The sequence below is a fragment of the Saimiri boliviensis genome, chromosome 15 (assembly GCF_048565385.1).
Source record: "Saimiri boliviensis isolate mSaiBol1 chromosome 15, mSaiBol1.pri, whole genome shotgun sequence".
NCBI classification, from domain to species: Eukaryota; Metazoa; Chordata; class Mammalia; order Primates; family Cebidae; genus Saimiri; species Saimiri boliviensis.
The window spans coordinates 35,616,812-35,627,885 of NC_133463.1; positions in this window are offsets into that span (position 1 = coordinate 35,616,812).

The following is an 11,074-nucleotide window of genomic DNA, read 5'->3' on the forward strand; positions in this document are numbered from 1 at the left end:
TATATTTTTTGGAAGCTTTACCAAGTATTAAACATAGAAAACAGAACAAATGAAAACAAAAAGTAGCAATGAATAGATTACAAAATAGAACACTGAGATAAACTAAGACCCCAATAAGATAGCTAAGCATCTACAAAGTCTAATAAAAGAGAAAATAAACCAAAAGGGGGAATATAAAGAGTAATGGGATAAGAGAATGCCAAGATTTTGGCTTAGAAATTAGACTTTATTATTATTATTATTATTACTATTTGAGACAGACTCTTATCTTGCTCTGTTGCCCAGGCTGGAGTGCAGTGGTATAATCTCTGCTCACTACCTCTGCCTTCCAGGTTCAAGCGATTTTCCTGCCTCAGCCTTCCCGAGTAGCTGAAATTACAGGCACCCCCCAGCACACCTAGCTGATTTTTGTATTTTTAATAAAGCTGAGGTTTCACTATGTTGGCCAGGCTGGTCTCAAACTCCTGACTTCAAGTGATCCACTGGCCTTGCCTCCCAAAGTGCTGGGATTAAAGGCATGAGCCACCACTGCAAGTAGGCATTTCTGACTGAGACAAGAAATTTAAGTTAGCAGACCAGGTGGAGATGGTGGTGGGTGAACAAAAACAGTGCATGCCCTGTTTGAAACCTCCAGCCACAGCCCACCTCTTGCTGGGTGCTGCCACAAAGAAATCCTGGCTCAGTGTAGAGAGCACTTCTAACTTTTTTTGAGAAGCTGGAAATATGAATTTTTGGTGAAATCTCCCCTTAAATGCTACCAACCACCTCATATCTTTTTTTTTCTATAAATCACTACATAGGTCTAACAAAATATGTCTCTGAACCACATTCAGCTCACCAGTTTAGAAGCTCTGACTGTGAAAAAAGAGGGTCAAGGATAACCTAAGGAGAAGGAACCATTCAAAAAAGAGTAGTGAATTACAGTCAGGGTTCCCTAGAGGGACAGAACTAATAGGATACATGTATATATGAAGGAGAGTTTTTTAAGGAGTATTGACTCACAGGATCATAAGGTGAAGTCCCACAATAGGCCATCTGCCAAGCTGAGGAGCAAGGAAGCCGGTCCAAGTCCCAAAACCTCAAAAGTAGGGAAGCTAACAGTGCAGCCTTCAGTCTGTGGCTGAAGGCCCAAGAGCCCCTGGCAAATCACTGGTCTAAGTCCAAGAGTCCAGAAGCTGAAGAACTTGGAGTCTGATGTTCCAGGGCAGGAAGCATTCAGCACAGGAGAAAGATGAAGGCCAGAACACTCAGCAAGTCTGCTCATTCCACTTTCTTCTGCCAGCTTTATTCCAGCCATGCTGGCAACTCATTAGATAGTACCCACCCAGATTGAGGGTGGGTTTGCCTATCCCAGCCCACTGACTCAAATGTTAATCTTCTTTGACATCACCCTCAGGGGCACACCTAGGAACAATACTTTGCATCCTTCAATTCAATCAAGTTGACACACAATTTTAACCATCACAAGTAGTATGGAGGGTGTGCCTACAGGGTTAAATGAACCAGAGATTTCCAGTAAGTTATGGGTAAGTTATCAGTCCCTGGTACTACTCTTAGAAGCAGTTTCAGTGACATGGTAGAGACCAAATCCAGACTATTTTGAATGAGGGGGAGGGAAATGAGAAAGAAAATATACATATATTCAAAACTACGAGTTTAAATAAACAGCTCCATGTGCAAATGGTGTCATTCTTCAGCAATAATTAAAACAAGCTTGTAAATATATTACAACAGACACAAAATATTTCTTTAAAGCACTTGAATATTCTTTGTGAAGCTCAGGAAAGGTATTTCTTAATTAACATTAATTCAGCCACAATATCATAAGAGTTTAAGAGTGTCAAAACCAAAACTGACAACCTCTATGTCAATCAAGAATCTTGACAGCTAGGCTGGGCATGGTGGTTCACGCCTGTAATCCCAGCACTTTGGGAGGCCAAGGTGGGCGGATCACAAAGTCAGGAGATCAAGACCATCCTGGCTAACATGGTGAAAACCCCTCCCCACTAAAAGTACAAAAAAGGGCGTGCTGGCGTGCACCTGTAGTCCTAGCTACTTGGGAGGCGGAGGTAGGAGAATTGCTTAAACCGGGGAGACGGAGGTTGCAGTGAGCCAAGATTGCACCACAGCACTCTAGCCTGAGTGACAGAATGAGAATCCATCTTAAAAAAAAAGAATCTTGATAGCTAAATTCTAAACAGAATATATATATCAAAGTTTGAGATATTTGATAGCAAAACAGAAATACTATGAGAATGTTTACCTTATTATATCAGATACTTTCTTGGTCTCATAACATCCTGCAAGTTACTAAAAATTCCTACATGCTTAATTCCAAGAACAACAGTGAAACGACCCCTCATTCTAGCATCCCAAGGCTCTGCTTTATAAACCACCTTGATAATCCCACTTTTCCAGGAGAGATTAGTAGGCTATCATGTTTCTGCCTCCGATTCAAGTGACATATACACCAAAAAACAACCCATAAAATAATAAGCATTATTCTCATAAATATCATAAATTACATAGAATATGCTATATACATTACCTAAACATTCCTATTTAATTTTATAGTTCCCATTTGTCTTTGTTATTCCTATTTTATATAAGTAAACAGGTACACTGAAAGGTTAGTCAATAAGTGCCAGGGTCAAGGCTGAAAGGCAAGTCTGATCCCAATGACTGTGATTTCCAGTACATGCAATAATGCTTAGTAATGTTCACCAAATATTCTAGCCCTCCGTCTTCAGGACACAAGGTAGGACTGTACTTCTGGGCACTTACTATTTGGGTGAAGCCATGTGACTAATTCTAACAATGAATGGAAATGAGATGTGTTTCTTCTAAGCCAAAGACTTTACTTGCTTGAGGGAGATTCTCCAGAACGCTCTCTTCTAATAAAGTTTAAGACGGTGACAACTAGAATAGTTTGGGTCCTACAATAAAAAGTCATGGAGCAGGGGCCTTGGCCAACTTGCAAAATGTAGGAATACAAGAAACACTTCCATGTTGAAATGTAACACCAAGATTTTTGAGTTGTTACCATAGCACAACTTAGTTTGTCCCGAATGCTATCACCAATAATCCCAAAAGCCAAATAAACACACTTTAGTGGGTAAGACTATGAAGAGAAAGGAAAAACAGTTAAGGTCCATTCAGCTTTTCAAAGGGGATTCATATAAAGTCTAGCATTAGATAGTTGCCAAAGTCATGTAAAGTAGATGACTAACTGCCTAATGTGTCCAATTTGTGATCTAAATGGTTTTCTTTAGAACTTTCCAACCTCATTAGCAATAAAATTTATGATTTACTAAGTAGTTCTCAACTGGGGCAATTTTGTTCCCAGAGAGACATTTTTTATTCTTACAACTTTAGAGGGGGATGATACCAGTACTTAGAAAGGAGATGCTGCTGCTAAACATCTTATATCTTACAATGCCACAACAAAGAAATATCCCAGTCAAAATGTTAATAGTGCCACTGATGAAAATCTCTGATCTAGGTATATTAGGCCTTTCCAATGTCAGTGGCAAGAGTAGGGATGCATGGGGGTTGGGGGATATTCCTGATTCAAAAACAGGAATTTTTCCATAAGGACTTGGTAAAGTGAAAAAAACTCTTACTGCAAATTAAAACCAAAATGAGATACCATCTCATACCAGTCAGAATGGGTATTATTAAAAAGCCAAAAAATAACAGATGTTGGCAAGGATATGGAGAAAAGGGAAGACTTATACACTGTTGGTGGTAATGTAAATTAATTCAACCCCTATGGAAAACAGTATGGAGATTTCCCAAAGAACTAAAACTATCACTACCATTCAATCCAGCAATCCCACTACTGGTTATCTACCCAGAGGGAAAAAAAAAATCATTCTATCAAAAAGGCACCCACACTCATGTTTATCACAGCACTACTCACAATACCAAAGCCATGGAAAAGAATGAAATCATGTCCTTTGCATCAACATGCATACTGCTGGAGGCCATTGTCTTAAGTGAATTAACACAGGAACAGAAAATCAAATACTACATGTTCTCGCTTTTAAATGAGAGCTAAGCAACAGGTACACAGGGACAAAAAGATGAAAATAACAGACAGTGGGGACTTCAAAAGGGTGGGGGAGGCTGATAAAACTATCTATTGGGTACAATGTTCACTATTTAGATGACAGGTTCTATAAAAGCACAAACACCAGCATTATGCAATCTACCCATGTAACAAATCTGCACATGTACCTTTTAAATCTAAAATAGAAACTTAAGAAATAAAATGAAATTTAAAAATTTTTTAAATTCATGTAATTTACTTTTTAAAGTGAGGTCATTATTTTTGTTCATCAAACTCATGCACTGGGATTATTGAGCCCCATATTAATGCTATATTTTGTCAAAATTATAAACAATAAATAAGACTTTCTTTTGTTAATACAAGAATGACAAAGAAAAAGGAGCTAGATTATAAATCATCCCTATTCACAGAATGAAAAATTCAGCGGCCTTATAGAAAGGCAGTGATTTGTTTCAGCATGTCATACTAGTCATCCTGATTATACTGAAAAGAGACAACTATAAAATGTCTTCATGGTCAGTATATTAACAAAGGTTTTAATATTTTTTTGAACTATACACTTACTTCATATATTTTGTGTAGATTCATTAAAATCAGACATTATCCCAATTGGAATGTGAAGGTAAATTAAATGTAACATTACTATTAGAAGTTAAGAAAAAAAGAAAGCTATAGTGGGTTCCTTTTCTCCCTTCAACTGACCAAAAGACCTGAATAATTCATCCAAGGGCAAGGTAAATTAGAAAGCAGGCCTTTTATAAGCATGCACAATTGTAAATCATATCTATCTCTCAATTCCCAGCAGTCTGTTAACCTAATGCAACTCCTTAGTCATATCATATCCTCTCAACTGATATTCTAATATTATCATCAAACATTTATTAAGCATCCAATGCAGACAGGGAAGGAAATGTGCTAGATATTTTAAGAGTAGTGAACAAGAAATTCTTGTTTCTAAGCACTTAACAGACTATGGAAAAAAATAGATGACAACTAAATTCGAGTAAGTAATTACAAGTGTGTAGGTATTAGAAAGAAACATGCATTGGGAGGGGTCTGGGGAGGGTTGTCTCAGTAGGTACTATTAATATGTAAGCTGAGACTAGAAAGACAAGAAAGCTGGGTAAAGCAGGTTGGGTAAAACATTCTACTCTGGGAGAGATCCAAGATGGCTGAATAGAAACAGCTCTGGAGTGCAGGTCCCAGAGAGAACAATGCAGAGGGTAAGTAATCACTGCATTTCCAAATGAGTTTTTATAACCCATGGACCAGGAGATTCCTGGGGCAAAAAGGACCACAAGTTTCCAACGCAGCTGTTTTAGCCGGTGCTGCAGGTTTCCACACAAACATTCACACAAATCTGGGCCGTGTTTCAACTGTCTCCCGCGTTCCAAATGCCTGGGAGACAGAACTGCCCATTCAACTGAAAAACAGGGGGCTAAAACAGGGAGCCAGGTGAATTGGCTTGGCAGGTCCCACCCTCACAAAGACCAGCAATTTGAAACACTTTGGATTGAGAGTTTCACAGTAAGCACTGCTGGACCCGGGATGGTCCAGCTTGGTAGGGGGAAGGGTGTCTGCCATTACCGAGGCAGTTCACCACTACCAAGGCAGTGCACCACTACCAAGGCAGTCCGCCATTGCTGAGGCAGACTGCCATTACCAAGGCAGTTCTAACTGTACCTCTGTAAACAAAACCGCAAGGAAGTTCACACAGCAGCTGGGCAGAGCCTGCAGCAGTGCAGCAATGCCTCTGCTGGCAAACTGTGACTAGATTACCTCCTTGCTGGGCAGAGCATATCTGAAAAAAACACAGCAGCATGTGAGGAACTTATAAATAAAGCCCCACCTTCCCAGGACAGAGCACCTGGGAAAAGAGGAGGTTATGAGTTCCACTGCAGCAGACTTAAACATACCTACCCGGCAGCTCTGATCAGAACAGAGCTCACAGCACAGCACTAGAGCTCCTATAAGGGACAGACTTTCTCCTTAAACGGCTCCCAACCCCCATATATCCAAAGAGACACCTCATAAAGGAGAGCTCAGGCTGACATCTAGCAGGTACCATTCTGGGATGAAGATAAAAGAAGAAGAAACTGGCAGCAAACCTTACTGTTCTGCAGCCCCCACTGGTGATCCCAGGCAAACAGAGTCTGGAGTAGACCTCCAGCAGTCCTACAGCAGAGGGGCCTGTTAGAATAAAAACTAAGAAACAGAAAGAGCTTCAACATCAACAAAAAAAAGGTCCACTCAGAGACGCCATCTGAAAGTCACCAACTACAAAGACCACAGGTAGATAAATCCATAAAGATGGGAAGAAACCAGTGCAAAAAGGACAAAAACACCAAAAACCAGAATGCCTCTCCTCCTCCAAGGGATCAGAACTCCTCACTAGCAAGGGAACAAGGCTGGAATTAGTCCGATGAATTAGTCCGATGAATTGACAGAAACAGGTTTCAGAAGGTGGGTAATAACAAACTTTTCTGAGCTAAAAGAACATGTTCTAACCCAATACAAAGAAACTAAGAATGTTGAAAAAAGGTTAGATGAAAAGCTAACCAGAATAAACAGCTTAGAGAAGAATAAAAATGAATTGATGGAGCTGAAAAACACAGCACAAGAACTTTGCGGAACATACACGTTTCAACAGCTGAATTGACCAAGCAGAAGAAAGAATATTAGAGATTAAAGATCAACTCAATGAAATTAAATGAGAAGGCAAGATTAGAGAAAAAAAAGAGTGAAAAGAAATAAACAAAGCCTCCAAGAAATATGGGATTCTGTGAAAAGACCTAATCTACATTTGATAGGTACACCTGAATGTGATGGAGAGAATGAATACAAGCTGGAAAACACTCTTCAGAATATTATCCAGGAGAACTTCCCCAACCTAGCAAGTCAGGCCAATATTCAAGTTTGAGAAATACAGAGAACACCACAATAATACTCGACAAAAAGACCAACCCCAAGGCACATAATCATCAGATTCACCAGGGTTGAAATGAAGGAAAAAGTGCTAAGGGCAGCAAGAGAGAAAGGTCGGGCTACCCACAAAGGGAAGCCCATCAGACTCACAGCAGATCTCTCCGCAGAAACCCTACAAGCCAGAAGAGCGGGGGCCAATACTAAATATCCTTAAAGAAAATAACTTCCAACCTAGAATTTCATATCCAGCCAAACTAACCTTCATAAGTGAAGGAAAAATAAAATCCTTTACAGACAACCAATTGCTGAGAGATTTCGTTACCACCAGGCTTGCCTTACAAGATCTCCTGAAAGAGGCACTAAACATGGACAGGACCAACTAGTACCAGCCACTCCAAAAATGTACCAAATGTTAATGACCATCAATACAATGAAGAAACTGTGTCAACTAACGGGCAAAATAACCAGCTAGCATCAATGGCAGGATCAAATTTACACGTAACAATATTAACCCTAAATGTAAATGGGCTAAATGCCCCAATCAAAAGACACAAACTGGCAAATTGGATAAAAAGTCAAGACCCATCAATGTGCTGTATTCAGGAAACCCATCTCACATGCAAGGACACATATAGGCTTAAAATAGAGGGATGGAGGAAGATTTACCAAGCAAACAGAGAGCAAAAAAAGCAGGTGTTGCAATCCTAGTCTCTGATAAAATGAACTTTAAACCAACAAAGATCAAAAGAGACAAATAAGGACATTACATAATGGTAAAAGGATCAAGGCAACAAGAAGAGCTAATGATCCTAAATATATACACACCCAATACAGGAGCACCCAGATACATATAGCAAGCTCTTAATGACCTACAAAGAGACTTAGACTCCCAAACAATAATAGTGAGAGATTTTAACACTCCACTGTCAATATTAGATAGATCAATGAGACAGAAAATTAACAAGGATATCCAGGACTTGAACTCAGATCTGGACCAAGCAGACCGAATACACATCTACAGAACTCTCCACCCCAAATCCACAGAATATACATTCTTCTCAGCACCACATTGCACCTATTCTAAAACTGACCACATAATTGGAAGTCAATCACTCCTCAGGAATGCAAAAGAACGGAAATCATAACAAACAGTCTCTGAGACCACAGTGCAATCAAATTAGAACTCAGGGTTAAGAAACTAACTCAGAACTGCAAAACTTCATTGAAACTGAACAACTGGCTCCTGAATGTCCACTGGATGAACAACGAAATCAAGGCAGAAATAAACAGGTGCTTAGAAACCAACAAGAAAGAAGACACAATGTACCAGAATCTCTTGGACACATTTAAAGCAGTGTCTAGAGGGAAATTTATAGCAAAAAATACCTGCTGGAGAAGCAAGGAAAGATCTAAAATCTACACCTTATCATCAAAATTGAAAGAGCTACAGGAGCAAGATTTTAAAAACTCAAAAGCTAGCAGAAGACAAGAAATAACTAAGATCAAAGCAGAACTGAAGGAGATAGAGACACAAAAAATCCTTCAAAAAAATCAACAAATTCAGGAGCTGGTTTTTTTGAAAAGATCAACAAAATAGACAGACTGCTAGCCAGATTAATAAAAAAGAAAAAAGAGAAGAATCAAATAGATGCAATAAAAAATGATAAAGGGATATCACCACAGATTCCACAGAAATATAAACTACCATCAGAGATTACTACAAACAACTCAATGCACATAAACCAGTAAATCTGGAAGAAATGCACAAATTCCTGGACACTTGCACCCTCCCAAGCCTAAACCAGAAAGAAGCTGAAACCACGAATAGACCAATAACAAGGGCTGAAGTTGAGGCAGCAATTAAGAGCCTACCAAACAAAAAAGTCCAGGTCCAGATGGGTTCACAGCCAAATTCTACCAGACATACAAAGAGGAGCTGGTACCACTCATTCTGAAAGTATTCCAACCAATCCAAAAAGAGGGACTCCTTCCCAAATCATTTTATGAGACCAATATCATCCTTATACCAAAACCTGGCAGAGACTCAACAAAAAAAGAAAACTTCAGGCCAATATCCATGATGAACACAGATGCAAAAATCTTCAATAAAATACGGGCACAAAAATTGCAAAAGCAAATCAAAAAGCTTATCCATCACGATCAAGTAGGCTTCATCCCATGGATGCAAGGCTGGTTCAACATAAGCAAGTCTATAAACATAATCCGCCACATAAACAGAACCAAAGACAAAATCCATATGATTATCTCAGTTAGATGTAGAGAAGGCCTTTGACAAAATTCAACAGCTCTTTATGCTAAAAACTCTCAATAAACTAGGTATTAATGGAACATATCTCAAAATAATAAAAGCTATTTACGAGAAACCCACAATCAATTATCATACTGAATGGGCAAAAACTGGAAGCATTCCCTCTGAAATCTGGCACTAGACAAAGATGCCCTCTCTCACTACTCACATTCAATATAGTATTGGAAGTTCTAGCAAGAGTAATCAGGCAAGAAAAAGAAATAAAGGGCATTCAATTAGGTAAGGAGGAAGTCAAATGGTCTCTATTTGCAGATGACATGACTGTATATTTCAAAGATCCCATAATCTCAGCCCAAAATCTCCTGAAACTGATAAGCAACTTCAGCAAAGTCTCAGGATACAAACTTAATGTGCAGAAATCACAAGCATTCCTATACACCAATAACAGACTAACAGAGAGCCAAATCAAGTGTGAACTCCCATTCACAATTGCTACAAAGAGAATAAAATACCTAGGAATACAACTAACAAAGGATGTAAAGGACCTCTTCAAGAACTACAAACCACTGCTCAAGGAAATAAAAGAGGACACAAACAGTTGGAAAAACATTCCATGCTCATGGTTAGGAAGAATCAATATTGTTAAAATGGCCATACCACCCAAAGTAATTTATATATTCTATGCTATCCCCATCAAGCTACCAATGACCTTCTTCACAGAACTGGAAAAAACCACTTTAAACTTCATATGGAACCAAAAGAGAGCGAGCATAGCCAAGACAACCCTAAGCAAAAAGAACAAAGCCGGAAGCATCACGCTATGTGACTTCAAATGATACTACAAGGCTACAGTAATCAAAACAGCATGGTACTAGTACCAAAACAGAGATATAGACCAATACAACAGAACAGAGGCTTCAGAGACAAAGCTACACATCTACAACCATCTGATCTTTGACAAACCTGACAAAAACAAGCAATGGGGAAAGAGTTCCCTGTTAAATAAATGGTGTTGGGAAAACTCACTAGCCATGTGCAGAAAGCAGAAACTGGACTCCTCCCTGACACATTACACTAAAATTAACTCTGGATGGATTAAAGATTTAAACATAAGACCTAACACCATGAAAACCTAGCCAAAACCATTCAGGACATAGGCATAGACAGGGACTTCGTGACTAAAACACCAAAAGCTGCTTGGGCAACAAACTCTAAAACAGACAAATGAAATCTAATTAAACTCCAGAGCTTTATACAGCAAAAGAAACAATTCTTAGAGTGAACCGGCAACCAACAGAATGGGAAAAAAATTTTTGCAATCTACCCATCTGACAAAGGGCTAATACCCAGAATCTACAAAGAACTAAAACAGATTTACAAGAAAAAGACCAAAAAAAAAAAAAAAAAAAAACCATTCAAAAGGGGGCAAAGTTTATGAACAGACACTTTTCAAAAGAAGACATATATGAGGCTAACAAAGGTATGAAAAAAATGCTGATCATCACTGGTCATTAGAGAAATGTAAATCCAAATACTATCTCATGCCAGTCAGAATGGCCATCATTAAAAAGTCTGGAGACAACAGATGCTGAAGAGAATGTGGAAAAACAGGAACAATTTTACACTGTTGCTGGGAGTATAAATTAGTTCAACCATTGTGGAAGACAGTGTGGCGATACTTCAAGGATCTAGAAATAGAAATACCATCTGATCCAGCAATCCCATTACTGGGTATATACCCAAAGGATTATAAATCGTTCTATTATAAAAACACATGCACACGTATATTTACTGCAGCACTGTTTACA